Below are 20,103 nucleotides of genomic sequence, written 5' to 3' on the forward strand. Positions count from 1 at the left end.
TACATATATAGAGAGTGGGCTGGAAATAATTATATATATATAAATATATAAATACATACGCGCACACACACATATACATAATACATACATACATGTGTGTGTGTATATATATATATATATATAATATATATATATTACATAATCTGGTGCCTGACTGAGGATACAGGGCTTCGAATGACCCGTCCTCCTTGTTTTCTTTGTATCGTCTATCTGGATGTTTTGTTGTCCCTTTTTGTATCACCTAATTGTCCAGATGTTTTGCGTTCTTGTCCCATTTTGTATTTTATTATATATATATATATATATAGCAACACCTTATATCTCTACTAGTATGTGTGTGTGTGTGTGTGTGTGTGTGTGTGTGTGTGTGTGTGTGTGTGTGTGTGTGTGTGTGTATGTACGATCAATAGCATAGCTATTGATTGTAGCAGGTGGAGAAGGATTGTGCATGAGGGGACAGCCACGTTTGAGAAATCTCGAGTTGCACATGAGAAAGTAAGGAGGGATGTCAGGAAGGGCATCGCTGTTACACTTCCAGAAGGGAAGGGTCTTCCTTTGATTCTGACATGCAATGTCTGTGCAAGACCCTGCCTCAGTAAAGCTGGACTCATGAGTCATCTTCGTAGTCATAAAACGAGACAGATAAGTGACAACCTGGCCACTGGTGGTGGTGTAACACGCCATACTAATCATATCTGTCGGCATGTGGAAGAGAGTGTAATTCGGCAGGAGGACTTAAACGACATGCAAAGGTACATGAAGCCCAGTTACAACTACAGCCGGCTATTACCAGTAAAGGTCTTAGTTGCCAATTCTGTACAAGACATTGTAGATCTTTAGCTTGGCTAAAAAGTCACATTCGATCACAGCACCAATAACAGTTAAGCTTCGTGCAATGGCCATACTCGATAACGAGGGGGCAGCCATAATGTATGTACGTATGTATGTATGTATGACGACTTGCTGCCTATATCCAAGAAATGGACCACGTACAGTGGTATGTATAAATTATTTTCAAAGCACAATTTCTGTAATTCTTTGTGGTAGCATACGTTTCTGTTTGAGAAAAGACTTGTACCTAGACCGAAGATGACCGAAGATGTTCCATCCGTGGCTATTCCACCTCGTTTCTTTTCGAAAATCAGGACAATATTAGGCACCACCACCATCACCACCACACCGACTTTGCTCATAGCTTCTTGGAAAAAAAGTTCTATTACTTGTTTCAGTCATTTGACTGTGGCCATGCTTTAGTCGAACACGTCAACCCCAGGAATTATTCTTCGTAAGCCTAGTACTTATTCTATCAGTTTCGTTTGCTGAACCGCTAAGTTACGTGGACGTAAACACATCAGCATCGGTTGTCAAGCGATGGTGGGGGGTGGGACAGTTTAAAAACTGTTCTCTACAATCTTCCTCATCATCATCATCTTCATCATCATCATCTCTCTCTCTCTCTCTTTCTCTCTCTTTCACACACACACATACTTTACAAGACTATAGTGTGCTGCCGCCGCTACTGCTGCTGCTGCTGCTGCTGCTGCTGCCACCGCTGCTGCTGCTGCTGCTGGTTGCTACAGTTGTGAAACTGCGTTCCTTGTCGACTTGTTTCCAGGACCGGAACGAGGTGAATTCCTTCGCCAATCCTGGATCTGGAACTGGTAGCCATCTGGAAACTAAGGACCGGCTGACCTTATTGCTGTCTCAGCTGCTCTCCGCTGCCCTCCTTGCTTTTCCCTCTCCATTTGTCAACCAGCTCCACTTCTTTAGAACAAAAACCCTCAAATGGCCTTTAGTATCACAGGTATAACTGCGAGGGCAATAGCATTGAATTCGATCTCGCGTTTTGCCACATAAAAATCACAGTTCAGTCATGAGCACAACCAAGATTTTATCCAATGAACAGCCGTTGTTCACCCGATAGTTCGGTGGTCTGACTAGAATCTTCCGTGGATGAGGCCTACAATTACAGCCAAAATGAGCGCCAAAAGTTCACAATGTCTCGAATCGTGTTTGGCGTACACCCTTCAAGAAGCTATTTTCACAGCTGCATATTCAACCTGGAATGATCGAAAAAGATACACCACGAGAGGGTGTTGAAAAGTTCCTGGCTTTAAAAGTGTCGCGAAAGGCCTGGTTGGAGGCCCAACCTTCCAAGTTCTTCGACAGGGTTTAGAATAACTGAAGGACCGCTGCAATAAGTGTGTGAATCTGAATGGGGATTATGTTGAATACAATTACAATTAACTGATCCATCTCTATTTTCTTTACTTAAAGCCAGGGACTTTTAAGCAAACCCTCGAATTTGATACGTAAAAATTCTATGTATTGTATGAACACTTTTCCTATTAATATAACAAATAAATTATTTTCCAATGCATGAAGAAGCCTTCCTTGTTACAGGACTTTCATCATGCGCCATCAGTCCCATTCCTCAGTAATGAAAGGCTCTCGCATGGCTTTGTGTCTTTTGTTCATCGTTAATACTTACAAATCCATTCGTCTCGTGTCACCTCTTCACTAACCATAATCGCCCATAATGCGATTCAAAGATGACAACCGTCCGAAGGCGGCGAGCTGGCAGAATCGTTAGCACGCCGGGTGAAATGCTTAGCGGTATTTTGTTTGCCGTTACGTTCTGAGTTCAAATTCCGCCGAGGTCGACTTTGCCTTTCATCCTTTCGGGGTCGATTAAATAAGTACCAGTTGCGCACTGAGGTCGATTTAATCGACTTAATCCGTTTGTCTGTCATTGTTTGTCCCTTCTGTGCTTAGCCCCTTGTGGGTAATAAAGAAATAGGTATTTCGTCTGCCATTACGTTACGAGTTCAAATTCCGCCGAGGTCGACTTTGCCTTTCATCCTTTAGGGGTCGATAAATTAAGTACCAGTTACGCACTGAGGTCGATTTAATCGACTTAATCCGTTTGTCTGTCATTGTTTGTCCCTTCTGTGTTTAGCCCCTTGTTGGTAGTAAAGAAATAGGTATTTCGTCTGTCTTTAATCTCACACTGGCAACAGCGAAATAAAATCAAAACAACTAAACCTGAGAAAGGAGTGATCTCTCGCATTCCGGTGCCTGTTGAATCGGAACAAGTTGACACGAGCAAAGCTAACGAAACGCCGATAAGATATTCGACTTCCCAGAAGTACTGCTTGTGACCTCGGCTATTGTTTGAAAGCCCGTCACGTGGTTCAAAGTAAAATTGGGAGGATTCCGCAAAAATTCTATGAATTTACTCACAATGACACACACACGCGCGTAATTAAATTACAATTAAAGCTATGATTAAAGTACAGCACTTATACACATAACACACTCTCTCTCTCTTTCTCTATCTCTCTCTTTCTCACTCTCTTTATCTCTCTCTTACTTTCTCTCTCTTTCTCTCTCTCTCTCTTTCTCTCTCTTTCTCTCTCTCTCTCTCTCTCTCTCTCTCTCTCACACACACACACATACATTAACACACACGAGAACTGATCGCATTCTAAGTGTTGCTATGTTAAATATGTGCAAGAAGGAAGGTCACAGTTGCCGAAAATCAATGGCACTCCACCACCACCACCACCGCCGCCATTTTCGTCGTCGTCGTCGTCGTCATCATCATCAGTATCGCCGAACAGTCCTCATATCAAGGGAACACCTTAACAAAGCTACTTCCTCTCATGGACAACAATATAAAAACTTCTAACGAGACAAAAGTCTCCCATTTTTGTGTTTTTAAATCTTTACTTGTGAGGTATATTTGCCATCTCAATATGGCTAACCACTAAGGGTGGATGTTACTGTAGCTTGTAACCCCAGGAGAACATCTCCTCCAGCTGGCTATAGGCACACTTTCTGTGCCCTTATGGTATTTGCAAAGGGAGGTCATCCTTCCCTCGTCAACCTAAGTGATACGCACGGACTGCAGTTTCTAGGTATTGACCTGTCATCAGCGTACGACACTCACCGGTTTTCGATGAAAAGGCGTTCCAATGCAAATACTTGTATCATTTTTCCAGTAACTTTTCGTCCCTGATCTTGAAAAAATGATATAAGTATTTGCATTGGGACGCTGATGACAGGTCCATACCTAGAAACTGCAGTCCGTGCGTATCACTTAGGTTGACGAGGGAAGGGTGACCTCCCTTTGCAAATACCATAAGAGCACAGAAAGTGTGCCTAAAGCCAGCTGGAGGAGATGTTCTCCTGGGGCTACAAGCTACAGTAACACCCACCGTTTGTGGTTAGCCATATTGAGATGGCAAATATACCTCACATTGTCGTGCAGTTACTGTTTATACCTCGTTCAGAGATTTATTATTAATCTTTTACTTGTTTCAGTTATTTGGTTGCAGTTATACTGGCGGAGCGGAGGTGGGGGGAAATGGGGGTTACACCAGCTGGAATGGTTTTAACCGGACGAACGGCCCCAGTACTTGTCTTATCGGTCTCCGTTGTCGAACTGTTAAGTTACGGGGACGTAAGCAAGCCAACACGAGTTGTTAGATGGCTACGGCGGGGCACAACATATGCACACACATACACACACACATACACACACACACACACACACACACACACACTCACACACACACATACACAAGTGCGCGCACGCAACGGCTTTATACAGAGTTTCCGTCCACCGCAAGGCTTTGTTCAGGTTGGGGCTATAGTAGAAGACACTTGTCCAAGGTGCCACGCAGTGAGACTGAACCCGGAACCATGTGGTTGGGAAGCTAGCTTATTACCACACAGCCACTCCTCTCCACAATCGATCTTCAAAATCACTTCTTACATCTTAAATAATCAATTTCCCGTTGCATTTGGTACCTATGCTCTAACTCTTGTGACTGATGAAAAAAGGTGATAAAAAGATCGATCTTAAGACATTATTATGACAGTCCTTCCTGGCCGACCCCTCTAAGTATGACACATAAAAAGGGAGACCAAAAATGTCCACACAATACCCATAGGTCCTACTGTCGTTATTTTCTGGAACTTGCCTGGCTACCATGATTAATAATCTGTGAGGCAGTGCGCTGGCCGAATCGTTAGCGCGTCGGACAAAATGCTTAGTAGTATTTTCCCCAGCTCTTTACTCTCTGAGTTCAAATTCCGCCGAGGTCGACTTTGCCTTTCATGCTTTCGGGGTCGATAAATTGAGTACCAGTTACGCACTGGGGTTCATATAATCGACTTAATCCGTGTTTAGCCCCTTGTGGGTAGTAAAGAAATAGGTATTTCCCCCAGCTCTTTACTTTCTGCCGAGGTCAACTTAGCCTTTCCTTCTTTCGAAATTGATAAGGTACCAGTCAAAGACTGGGATCGAACTAATCCCCCATCCCACCCCCAAATTTAAGGTTTCGTGCCCTTGTACCTGTAGCAGAAAGGATAATTAGCATTCTTGTGAGACACTTATCAGGCAGAATCGTTTGAGCATCGGACAAAATACTGAGTGACATTTTTTCCAGTTCTTTACGCTTTACGATCTGAGTTCAAATCTCGCCGAGGTCGACTTTGCCTTTCATTATTTCGAGATCGATAAAATAAATACCAGTCAGATATTGAGGTCGATATAATCGATAACTAGTTCTCCTGCAATCCCTGTGCCAAAATGTCTGTTATTAGTTTTCCATCAGTCTTCAACAGAAACGGTTGTGTATCATTACAGTACAGTTGTAACCAATCACAAAGATTGCTACATGTCCTCTTTGTGAACATATATTCTTTTCTACTCTAGGCACAAGGCCCGAAATTTGAGGGGAAGGGCCCAGTCGGTTAGATCGACCCCAGTACGCAACTGGTACTTAATTTATCGGCCCCAAAAGGATGAAAGGCAAAGTCGACCTCAGCGGAATTTGAACTTAGGACGTAAAGACAGACGAAATACCGCTAAGCATTTCATCCGGTGTGCTAACGTTTCTCCCAGCTCACCGCCCTTTGTCGACATATATTTATTTCTTAATTGCCCACAGGGAGCTAAACGTAGAGGGACAAACAAGGACAACCAAGGGGATTAAGTCGATTACATCGACCCCAGTACGCAACTGGTACTTATTTAATCGATCCCGGAAGGATGAAAGGCAAAGTCGACCTCGGTGAAATTTGAACTCTGAGCATAAAGACAGATGAAATACCTAATTCTTTATTACCCACAAGGGGCTAAACACAGAGGGAACAAACAAGGACAGACATAGGTATTAAGTCGATTACATCGACCTCAGTTCGTAACTGGTACTTAATTTATCGACCCCGAAAGGATGAAAGGCAAAGTCGACCTCGGTAGAATTTGAACTCAGAACGTAACGGCAGACGAAATACCGCTAAGCATTTTGCCCGGCGTGCTAACAACTCTGCCAGCTCTCAGCCTTTTTGTTAAAATATATTACACATTCCTTAACTACTCTCATATTTTAATTCACTAAAATTCCTTTGCTTTTCAACTATTTGTTACAATATCTTTAATTAACCCGGCATTGTCCTCTCTTCTTTTTTTGTCGTATTTATGATGGGTTTCCTGTCTCCTGATTTGCTTTTGTGCAAAATTTCCAGTCTTTTCCCATTGTCATCTTATAAGAAATATTAAAGTTCATATTTGTCTGTCTGCCTGTCTAAACTATTTTATCAATTTAATGTCTAATCTGTCGATCTATTTAGTTTAATCTATCTAATCTCTCTATCCAGTCTATCTATCCATCTATCTTTCCATCTATCTATCTATCTATCTATCTATCTATCTATCTATCTATCTATCTATCTATCTATCTATCTAATCTATCTATCTATCTAATCTATCTATCTATCTAATCTATCTACCTATCTATCAATACACGCATACCTATACCTCTCTCTCTCTCTCTCTCTATATATATATATATATATTATAATATATATATATATATATAAGGCTTCGAATGACCTGTCTGTTTTCTGTGTTCGTCTCTTTATATATAATTTTTTATTCCTATATATATATATATATACATCACACACACACACACCACACACACACACACACATATATATATATATATAATATATTATATATACACATACATACATATATACATACATACATACATACATATATATATATATATATGTACATCCATACATACATACACACACACACCATATACATACATACATACATACATACATACATACATACATACATACATACATACATACATACATACATATATACATACATACATACATACAATCATATATATATATATAATATATTATATATATATATATATATATATATATATTTCATTTATATTTCACTTACTTCAGTCGCTAGACCGCGGCCATGCTGGGGCACCGCCTTGAAGAGATTTTAGTTGAATGAATCGACCCGAGTACTTCTTTTTTTTTTAAATAGTACTTATTCTATCGGTCTCTTTTGCCGAACCGCCAAGTCACGGAGACACAAATACACCAACACCGGTTATCAAGCAGCGATGGGGGACAAATACAGACACAAAGACACACCCACCCACACATAGATACATATACATAAATGTATACGATGGGCTTCTCTCAGTTTCCCTGTAACAAATTCACTCACTAGGTTTGGTCGGCTCCAGGCTATAGTAGAAGACACTTGCCGAAGGTGCCACGCAGTGGGACTGAACCCGGAACCATGTAGTTGGGAAGCAAGCTTCTTACCACACAGCCACGGTAGACAGACAGACACAGTCAACAGGTAGGCCGACGGACAGATAGATTACGCAGATTATATATAATATATATATACTATATATATTATATATATAATATATATATATATATATATATATTAATCGTTTACTCGTTTACTTGTTTCAGTCATTTGACTGCGGCCATGCTGGAGCACCGCCTAAATATATATATAGATATTATATTATATATATATATATATATAGCAAAAGAGGAGTAGTGTTTCCACGCAAGAAAAGGAATATATAGGAAAATGTGTTGATGAAAATGCACTTAATTTCAAAAACTCGAAAATGTTTAAAATACATTTATTTACATATGTACCAAACTAGTTGGGTATATATGTAAATAAATGTATTTTAAACATTTACGAGTTTTTAAAATTTAAGTGCATTTTCATCAACACATTTTCCTATGTATATATATATAACTTATAAACAAGGGCAAAAGAAAAATTATTTCTATGCCAATATGCTGAGAACAGACTTTAAATCGTCAATTTCCACATTTCATTATACACTCACTATAAATACACGTCGTGCTGAAATCGAGGAATGCTAGCCAACGGAATTTTTTTTTTAAGTTCGTTATTTCTATATGTATTTATAGTGAATGTATATTGAAATGTGGAAATTGACGATTTAAAGCCTGTTCTTAGGATATTGGCATAGAAATAATTTTTCTTTTACCCTTGTTTATAAGTTGTTTATAATTTTAACCTTTAAAGGTATTTTAATATGCTGCCACTTTTTCTGAAAATTTTTTTAATATATATCTATATATATAAAACTCAACTTGTGTATCTGTGTATGTGTCTGTGAGTTTAACTTTCCGGCACATCTCCTAGCCAACAAATCGTAGAACCACCAAAAATGGGTCACTTAAAGTTTAGGCAAATGAAAATTGAACTGCGCTATTTCTGTTCCAAAATTCATCTCACAAGTGCAAAAATCGATAATGTGTTTGTTTAGGCCTTATCCCATGCATTGAATAGTGAACTTTACTCAGTCAGCTGTTTGACGTGAACTGTGTTCACCACGCGTACAAGCATGGTGGAGGCGCAATGGCCCAGTGGTTAGGGCAGCGGACTTGCGGCCGGAGGATCGCGGTTTCGATTCCCAGACCGGGCGTTGTGTGTGTTTATTGAGCGAAAAAAACACCTAAAAGCTCCACGAGGCTCCGGCAGGAGGTGGTGATCCCTGCTGTACTCTTTCACCACTCTAAAGGCGGTGCTCCAGCATGGCCGCAGTCAAATGACTGAAACAAGTACCAAAAAAAAAAAAAAAAAAAAAAAGCATGCGTAAATTGCATGAAAAATAAAAAATCAAGATATGAAAACGAATCGCCGTAAACATTGTAGAAATTCGGCAAAGAAATGAATTTTCGGGATGTAGCCTGGAGGGCTTTTTCGTATTAATCGTTTGGACTTTGTGAACACATACCAATTGTTTTCATAACATTTTTAAGCCTTTGAATTAAATGTGAACATTTTGCTTTGAGTCTGCAGTTTAAATCACTTTAACCAAATTTTAGCAGGCTGGATTTTTGATCATCATGATACATCGCCAGCGACTCCCTGAACTCTCCCCCTGAATCCCCGTTGAGAAATACTGATCTAAAAGAATAATTCAACAATGCAATTATTTGATCAACAAAAATTTATGAAACGCTTCTACGTACTTCCTGTTGAGGAAATGGAACACATAAGCGCAAAAATAGAGGCATTAAATGCTTGATTTTAAAACCAAAATAATTGAATTTTGATTGAACTTCATCCAAGTTAGCTTAATTCGCGCGTGCATAGAACGCACGAGCGCACGAGCCGGGCAATACTGCTAGTATATATATATATATTATATATATTATAATATATATATATATATATATATTATATATTGATAAAACGGTAAAATAACAAAAGAAAGAAAGAAAGAGAGACTCAATATATGTAAATAGAGGAAATTTATCTATACAATATGTTACATTACTCGGTAGTCAAGATAAAACTCTGAGTTTCAGATGCCGAAGTGGAAATCCACAACACCATCTCTTCGGTTATCTGGCTATTTGAAAACGTTATGAAAAAATACCGTTAAAAATGAAGGGAATTACTGTTATAACTCTGCTTTGCCTGCGTACTTATACATCGCTCGCATTTTTCGTCATAAAAATTATATAAAAATACATAAAAATATATAAAAATATATAAAAATATATAAAATCTTCTTGGGACATAACACAGAAAGCATGTTCTATCCGTTTTCTTTAGGGGACCAAAACGTAACAGAAATTTAGTCACATGTGGGCATGATCCGAAAAGCTCTGTCCTTGTATTTAGACATGTGGTAGGGTCTAAGCTGCTTTCAGATAAGCCATCTCTCCATGTCGCATAAACTGCACCTTCCGCTGCCGTTAGTATAGGGCTTACATCTGGCCAAAATCTTCCATTGTATGTTATAATCGACACCTTTATCTCTTAAGACCAAATATGATTGGATAATTGTGTCGCTTTTCTTTTGTTCCAGTACTTAAAGCTCAAAGTGTGGTTATTGAACCTGGCCTTGAAATTACCCTCTGTCAGGCCCACGTATTTCTTCGTCGAAACGGTGTCTTTAGTGGTTATAGAGTTTACGGTAGCTTCATATATGATGGTCTTGGACATGCAAGCTCCATTTAGCGGGCACATTCTTTATTCCTGCATGCATGAACAGCTGTTTTTTCTTGTGTTTTTTGTATGTTATGATTGATTATGTTTTTAAATTGGTAGTTGAACTAAAACTAATTTTTAAATTGTGTCTATTGAAGAGTTTCCTATAAGCATGGTTAACTGGAAAATGTCTATCTATCAGTGCTAGGAAATATTTACCTATATTGAAGGCCACCTCGGGTGAGTAAGGGGGCGTAAACCAATGACCTTCCTATTTCTATTATTCCTTTTCCTTATTGTTGGGCTGGTGATAGGTGTATATTTTATTTTTTCGCTAAAACCACTATCTTTTAAAGCTTTATTATAAACTGGGGCAACGCTATTGAAGATGTCCTCATTAGATGAGAGGCTAGAAATCCTCTTACTAATATTTTTAACTAAATTTTTGAATACTATAGGGGGATGGCATGAACCTACATTAATATAACTTAGTCTATCATTGGGCTTCTTATAAGGCTTATAAATATTATTATTAAGATCTAAGGAAACGTCTAAGAAATTGACAACCGTCAGGTTAGTGTTTATAGTTATACTAAGTCCGAAGTGTTTCATTAACTGGATAATATCCTTCCTAAAACGATCTTGTGCTGGTCCATTTGTATTAGCTGTTAAGGCGAGGGCATCATCTTTGTAGATGGCGAAATGTACGTTAGGGAATGTCTTACCGAAGGTATCTAGGAGAAAGAGTCCAATTAGATCACAGATGCCTGCCCCATCATATGAACCCATGCTCACATCGAAAGCGCCCTCCGTGTCGGTGTTTTTTACCCACTTTGCATTCTCACTGAAAAGTAATGTCTTTCTAGCATGGAAGATTATATCCTTATCATTGGTACTAATTTCTATGAAGTCACTAGCGAAGATTAGGGCTTTATCTAGCAGTTCTTTAGAGATAGAGGCATAAAAATCAACAATATCGAATTGTGTAACCTCGCTTTTTTCTTATTCTTAATAGCTTTAAACCAGTCTACGACTTCTATCTATTGGACCATTGCACTAGCCTAGTATCGGTCTTAATTTTCGTATTTATTTTATCTAAAATTTCTTTGCTAATTCCCTAGTTCTGACTTGGCTGGGTTGATAAGCCTACATTAGGGTTGGAAAGGAAGTTTTCTTTGTGGTCTTTAATAGTAATAAAGGCCTCTTTTTGGGGGGGTTTCTATTTTTTTATCTAATTTAAGTTTAGCGGCGATGACGCTGCTTCTTTATTAATTTCGTTATGTCTGTGCCCTAGCCTTAGTATAATTATTAATGATGCTGTTGTGTAAGAGTTGTGTGTATTTGGTTATCTACCAGGTATAAGTTCTTGGTTTTATCCGAAAAAAGTGCTTTTTTTGGAGCTTTTTATATGATCAATATCTTTTTTCATTTATGTTGGAATTGTTAAAAGACTTACGAAACTTTAAAAACTGTAGTTGTGTGAGTGTCTGTCCCCTTCGATTTAGATTCCTAACTACTCCCACATTTTGCGGTGCAGTTTAAACCAAATTCGGGTCTTATAGTCGGGATTCATATCGAGCCCGTCTGAGTATTGCGAGCGTCTACGATGAGTCTACGATTTTAAAAATAATTTAACATCATTTTTTATTTCATTTTAATGCATAATTTTCCGTGTGTCGATGGCGGCGCGGAGTTGGCGTCCATGGTCACACCTGCCTGTTTGCTTCTCCCCCCCTTCTTCCCTCCCGTGAAGCTGTGGGGAAGGGAGTGTAAGGAAATCAACGTCGTAAAGCGTTGTCAAGGAGACCAGCGTTCTTTTACAACAACGACTTCATGGCTTAAAGACACCAAAACAGAAATGGCTAAGAAAGCCCGAATTGGCATCTATAAGGGAAGTAACTCTCAAAAAATGCTTATATAGTTATTTCCCTTACAAACCCGAGCAACGCCGGGCGATACTGCTAGTATATATATATCAGAGGCGACTGCAGGTCATCTGTGTCACTCGGTCTCATCACAGGTTTTGCATATGTCACATATATAGAAGAAGGCAAGAGATGAAATGCACATCGCAGACTTGCATATACAAGGATAATTTAACAGTAAGCAAGTTTGCTGCTTCTAACGAAAGAATGCCTCACTTTTTCCGCAATATTTCTTGCCCCAAATGGCTTATTTTTTCTATCTAGCACTGTGTCTTTCTCTATTTCTAAGTTGAGGGTAAAAATAAGGCAACCCTGCAAAACACTACTGATCTGTACACACAGAAGCACAGAATAACGACAATGGAGTGTACAACAAATATCACTTTACTAAATTTATACTCGGGCTAAGCCCAAACAGCCCGTGGACCTGACTCACCACTCATATATATCCGCGACTATCGCGGGTGTTACGTTCTAAAACTTCCCACAGAAATAATCAAAATCTGAAAAAATATAAATACCTATCGGCCGCAGACACCCGCGATATAAATTTACATATATTAGCCAGAAAAATCCGCGATGTACTGAGTGCGCGATAGGTGAACCGCGATATGGCGAGGGATTACTGTATAGATAGATAGATAGATAGATAGATAGATAGATAGATAGATAGATAGATAGATAGATGGATGGATGGATGGATGGATGGATGGATGGATGGATGGATAGATAGATAGATAGATTATGTTCTTTATTAGCCACACGGGCTGCACACAGATAGAACAATTACAAGGTAGAGCTTTTCTTTTGAAGTTTAAAAAAAAAAAAAAAGGAAGGGGGAGTTTCGATCAAAAGGGATCGTAAAAGGAGAGAAAGAGGACAAAAAAAGGGGGGGTTAAAAAAAGGGGGAGAGGAAAAAAAAAATTGATCAATAGGGATCGTTATCACAGAAATGTCAATATGAAGTGTAAAGGGGAGGACAGGTGAGGTTTACTCGTGGAAAGAAAAGCCTACGGAAAAGACCACGGTAACCTCGGTCAATGGAGTCACATGTTATATTTCTTTTCTTTTTTATAGATAGATAGATGGATTGATGGATGGATGGATGGATGGATGGATGGATGGATGGATAGATAGATAGATAGAGATATAGATAGATAGATAGATAGATAGATAGATAGATAGATAGATAGATGTGAGAGGACTTATGAATGCTGCATGTGTGTATGCATATGTTCTGTGCAGATGTTTGTACCTAATTGGTGACTATGCCTCTCTCTCTCTCTCTCTCTCTCTCTCTCTCTCTCTCTCTCTCTCTCTCTCTCTCTGTGTGTGCAAGTGTGCTTGTAATTTATTTATTTATTTATTTATTTATTTGTTGTTGCCATCGTTTGTAGACGTGTGTTTGTGTATATAACAACATAAATAAAGAGATCAACCCACATTAGTGAAGTAAAAATATACAACAACAACAACAACAACAACACCAAGGCAAGCCACAGCTGGTGATCTGAGATAAGGAGGACGATGACGGCGTCGGTAGCAGCGCGGCGATGGCGATAATATTATATTATCATCATTATTATCAGGAAATATTAATAATGTTGAAATACCTATCCTCTTCTGCTAGTTTCATGTTGCATTTTCGAGCTCTATTCAAGGCGGCGAATTAGTCGAGTCGTTAGAGCGTTGGAGAGAATACTTTGCTGCGTTTGTTTCAACTCTGGGTTCAAATCACTGCAACGTCAGCTAAACATTTTGTGTGTGTGTGTGTCGATTAAAAGAAGACCAACCCAGGATGGTGAATCAGCGGAACTGTTAGAGGGTTGGAATGGTGCCTACACCGTCTACCTCGGTTCTTTGCGTTCTGAGCTCAAACCGCGCTGAGGTCAACTTTGCCTTTCATCAAATCAAGATCGATAAAAAAAAAATAAAAAGGAAAATAATCCAGAACTATTAGGGGCTCAAACGAGAGGTTCCAGCACTTTGCGTCCTGACAGCAATGTCTGCGATGGAGTTGGCTTTTAACACAACGCAGGCAATTTCCCACGAGAGTTCCGGACCCCAGTTATGAATCAGTCTGCATGCAATCAATCAGAGCTTAACTATCAAACTAATTTATGAGTGCATGACAAGGGATGGCCAATAAGATAAGGTCACTTGGGTAAGGAATGACCATGATTCTTTTCTCTTTCAATAATGCTTGTTGTTCTTGTTCTTGTTTCAACCATGGCTGCCTCTGCGTAGTTATTTGTGTTGTTTACTTTGTAATACAAGTAAGGAGAGAGGGTTGCTAACACATCACCCTCTACCCACATTTTCCCCATCCGCATCTTTACCCTATGGGGCCTGTAACAAAATCCGAAAAAAGATATAGATGCAAATCTAATTACTTGTTTCCTTCTAAAACCAAGCATAACTTGGCGATCGGTCGACTTACAACGCCGTTCTTCATCTTGATTTTACTTGGTGGAGTGTGTTTGTTAACTCGACAACAAGACCAAGGTGAGCTCTGATTGGCTGTATTCAAATGAGTTCATTGCTGAGGTCCGAAACTCTCGTGGGGAAAAAAATTTCGCGTCCGGCGCGGTAACGATTCTACCAGCTCGCCGCCTTAATGTCTGCGATGCTATCGGTGTCGAGCTGTAACCCGCCCAAGTCAGTGGCCTTTCTCTAGGATAACCATCGGTGACCTGAAGAGAATTGCATGCACTGATAACTGTTGGACTTCCTCCCAAAACCTTTTCCTGGAATACATATACATGTGTAGAGGCATGACTAATATTGCCCGACGGAGGCCCTACATAGAATGTCGTACTGGGGTCTCCGTTTCATCCTTTAATGCATTCCGTGATCTTGGAATATTTTTGGATAATAATAATTCGTATTTGCTCAGAACCTCAAAACATTTTCTTTTTCTTTTTTCCTCTCTTATGTTTCAGCCTTGGTGTGGCCAATAATAAAATTTTGGAATCAAGCTGGAGCACCGCTCGTTGCTGTTTAACTTCTTACTTCCCAGGGGCTGGAGAAATAATCAATATTTTCCCCCGGAGTGAGGTGGGGGGGTCTATGTAGTAATCCCGCGTCGGAGCAGGAGATCCATATTAAGACTATATAAATATAGGACTGTAGGGCAGCGAGCTGGCAGAAACGTCAGCGCACCGGGCGAAATGCTTAGCGGTATTTCGTCTGCCGTTACGTTCTGAGTTCAAATTCCGCCGAGGTCGACTTTGCCTTTCATCCTTTCGTGGGTAGATTAAATAAGTACCAGTTACGCACTGGGATCGATATAATCGACTTAATCCCTTTGTCTGTCCTTGTTTGTCCCCTTTATGTTTAACCCCTTTAGGGCAGTACAGAAATATATATATAAATATATGACTAAATTTTTATTGTTCGTTATCAATGTCCTTAAGTATTTTCATTAAATTTCTTAATATAATTCTGGTTGAAAAAAAAAAAACGGTATGATACAAAAGAAGAAATTATTGTTTGTAAAGAAAGACATTTTTTATTAATTATATATATTTTTTTGTAATTTTATTTTTGAAATTTACATGGTGTAAGTCAAGAATCATCAATGATTCGATGAAAGTATTTATGATATAAGAAATTAACGGACCTCTACATTTAACAGTGTATCTTGTGTGTTCGTGTGAGAATTTTCGTGATTTGCAATTATACGGAGAGGTGCTGAAAAGTTCCTGGTTTTAAGGGTATCACGAAAGGCCTAGATGGAGGCCCAACCTTCCGAATTCTTTTATAGGGCCCAATTAGTGGTGGCTCGTAGATAAAATTAGTCGAGGTGCTGCTGCTTCAGAAAATTTTTAGCCGTCGTTTTTAAATTGTGTGAAGGGAAACAAACATATAAAAAGAAAATGTATACATAAACTTGATCGGTTCGTGTTTTAGCCACAGCCGGGGAGTGTGTTTAATTTGTTCACTGAACATCGCCGCGAATTCCCCCTTGTTTTTCAAAAATCCCCCATAATCACAAAATATAGTGTGTGGGAGGGAATCTGCCCCATTTTTCAAATCCTGGCAGGAACACTGAAGCTGGAAGCAGGATAATAATCTATTTCTACACCTTATCACATTCAAGAATATAAACACGTTCTTAAGCACAACACAGGCGGAGTCAAAAAGAAACACTACCTCTCGCTCGGCACTGTCGTTCACGCAGTGCTCTCTCTCCCTAAGTGGAGCTTCCTATCTCGAACATGTGAGCATGCGCACAACAGCCAAACACCGCGTCGCTATCACTGTGAAGTGCACAGTTCTATACAAGGATTTTTGCATTTTTTTCATAAATTAGGGGATGGCTACAGACATTAAGCTTATGGATTATATAATGTACAAGTATCAAGTATAAAGGATTATATAATGCACAAGTATAAAGTATAAAGGAGTATATAATGTACAAATATAAAGAAAGAATTAAAGAAAAAAGGACTCATTATATTGAATGTCTTTGATAATATCGAGTGGAAATAGGGGGAGCTGCAGTTCCGCAGTTCTTATACAAGAGCCGTCACTGGGCCCAGTGCATTGATTTGCTCGGTGGGAGCGTATAACGCTGCTAAGATGGCCCTGGTTGACAGGTGAGAATAGATTGTTGCCATTAGCATCCTTCTTGGGTATTTGGAAGTCAAAACTACCTCTAATTCATGTATCAGAGACTGCATTATCTAATGACCCCTTCTGTAATTTAAGTCAACAACTACGGAAAGAAATTCCTGGAGGATAACGTTCTGGGGAGGAAGGATTCGGTGTAATGATCAGTGTGCGGCATGGTGGGATTGGAGAGACGAATCGGATGTGAATGCATTCACATTTCGCCCTATTCGTTCGGCCCTGTTTGAAACTGTTTCATTCTTCACTGCTCCTCGGAGTGCCTGGGTAAGGGTGAGACGATCTAAACCGATCCACCCAGGCACCCTATGGAGCCGAGATCATTGTTGGCCTGGGACTTAGATTCAGGTGTCTAATGAGCCCTTGGACGCATAGGGCTGGAGTTGAACCTGGTTTCCATGGCTTATACGTGACTGAGACTACAACACTCACACTCCCTGGATGGTTTACTTGCCGGCTATGACCGGAATTCATTTAAAAGCTTAAGGATCTGGAGCAACACGAAATGAAGTGTTTTGCTCAAGAACACAGTGCACGGCCTGGTCTGGAAATCGAAACCACGATCTTGTGACCGTGAATGCAACACCTTAACCACTGGGCCATGCGCCCTCACAATGCCTCTGTGGACCAGAAAACTGGGGCGTATCAGGGATGGACCTAACGACAGTTGGTTTTGCGGCCCTTTTCTGGCTGCGCTCGACACTATGTGTGTGTTTGTGCTTACAGGTGTCTGAGTGAGTGCTTACAGGTGTGTGCCTGGGTGCTTACAAGTGTGTGTGAGTGTGTGTGTGTGTGTGCGCGTGTGAGTAGCTGTCTCTGTGACTGTCGGTTTCTCTCTCTCTCTCTTTCCTTTTCCTTCCCTTTGTCTGACTGTCTCTCACTCACTCACTCTCTCTCCCCCGCTCACTTTTTCCGTCTCCCTAGCTCTTCGTTTTTCTGCCTCTCTTTAACTTGCTCAGTCTCTCCATTCTCTCTCTCCCTCCCTCCCTTTCTTCCCTCTCTCTCTCTCTATCTCTCTCTCTCTCCGTCGCACCGTGGCTCTCACCAGCTCTCTCTTTTCCTCTCCCTCCCTCCCTCCCTCCCTCCCCTTCTCTCTCTCTGTCGCTCTTTTTCTGTTTGCTTCTCACTGTCTCTTTATGTGTCACACACACACACACACACACACACACACACACACAACACAGGCATACACATTAATGAGTAAATGTGCGTGAACGTACGTGTAATTAAGATCGAAACACAGATAGAGGAAGAGAGAGAGAGAGAGAGAGGAGAGAGAGAGAGAGAGAGAGGAGAAGGAGTTGGAGGTGGAGGTGAACGGAGAAGGACATTTTAAGCAACTCTACTTGCTTATTGTTCTCTTACTGAAATGTAATCAGCCTACTTACACACGCACACACCTACACACACACACACATATACATACACACACACATATACACCACACACACACACACCACACACACACACACACACACACACACACACACACACACATAGCACTCCCCGACATCAAGGACGAGATTCGACGAGATTATTTTTTTTTGTTTTATAGTTATTTATTTAATTATATATTTGCTGGGTTTGTGTAAATTTTTTTTAACCACTTCGCGGAGAAATTGTCTTCGCGTTTCTCATTTTTTTCTTTTTACTGCTCCTTGTTTTCCACCGAAACACCATGGACAAAGTCTTTTAGTGGAGAGAAAGAGAGAGAGAGAGAGAGAGAAGGAAAGACGGAAAGTAGAAATACAAGACAAGAATAATCATAACTTCAGAAAACTTCAGCTTTCCAGGTAAGTTCATAATCTAGTCTCTGCGCTTAGATGCAAAGTTCCGTCGAACCAGTATAAATTCACACACACACATGCATACATTCATACTTACATACATACACACACACATACATAACACAAACATACAAACATACATACATGCACAGATACTCTCAAACATGGAAATATACACACATACAAACATACACACACACATACAAACATATATGCATACAGACATACATAATACATACAAACATATATATATATACATGCATACATACATACACACATACATACGTACATACAAACATATATATACATGCATACATACACACACACACACATACATACATACATACATGCAAACATATATATATACATACATACATACATACATACATACATACATACATACATACATATACATACATACATACATAATACATACATACATACATAATACATACATACATACATAATACATACATACATACATACATACAAACATATATATACATACATACATAATACATACATACAAACATATACTACATACATACATACATGCATACATACATACATACATACATACATAATACATAATACATACATACAAATACATACATACATACATACATACAACATATATATACATACATACATAATACATACATACAAACATATATATACATACATACAACATACATACATACATACATACATACATACATACATACATACATACAACATACATACAACATATATATACATACATACATAATACATAATACATACATACATACAAACATATATATACATACATACATACATACATACATACATACATACATTACATACATACATACATAATACATACATACATACATACATACAAACATATATATACATACATACATAATACATACATACAAACATATATATACATACATACATACATACATTCATAATCTCTGTGCGAGTATAATTACAGATCTAACATCTTAATATTTTTATTTAGCGTTTTTTCTGCGAATAGAACGGTTAATGGCACCATCATATCTCCTTATATTTGGGGAATTCCACACTGCCTGAGCGGAATTCTTGGCTACGCCCAAACACACACACACACACACACACACACACACATACCACACACACACACACACACACACACACACACACACACACACACACAAGTAAGCAAACAAACAAACAAGCATGCACATAGGCACACACCGCTCATATTCATATATTTGCACGCAAGCACACACACACACACACACACACACATACACATACACACACTTACTTTCACAAACATATATGAAGACTACGTACACAAACATGTATGTGCACATACACACACACACACACACACATCTGCACACGCACTCACAAACATATACATGGACACACACGCACGCACAAATAC

General features: G+C 39.3%; 1 protein-coding gene across 3 annotated transcripts in view; it reads left to right on the top strand.

Annotated features, from left to right (window-relative positions):
• Positions 1–18,449: 18,449 nt before the first annotated feature.
• Positions 18,450–20,103, top strand: part of LOC115223175 — a 37,098-nt gene continuing 35,444 nt past the window's right edge. For 2 of the 3 annotated variants that reach the window (XR_005003473.1, XM_029793620.2), the window contains exon 1: positions 18,454–18,689. The gene's annotated coding sequence lies outside the window, so the exon portion shown is untranslated. Of the gene's footprint in view, positions 18,690–20,103 lie in introns of all 3 variants that reach the window. The other variant, XM_029793619.2, reaches the window with a different exon arrangement.

The sequence above is a fragment of the Octopus sinensis genome, linkage group LG22 (assembly GCF_006345805.1).
Source record: "Octopus sinensis linkage group LG22, ASM634580v1, whole genome shotgun sequence".
Lineage (NCBI taxonomy): Eukaryota > Metazoa > Mollusca > Cephalopoda > Octopoda > Octopodidae > Octopus > Octopus sinensis.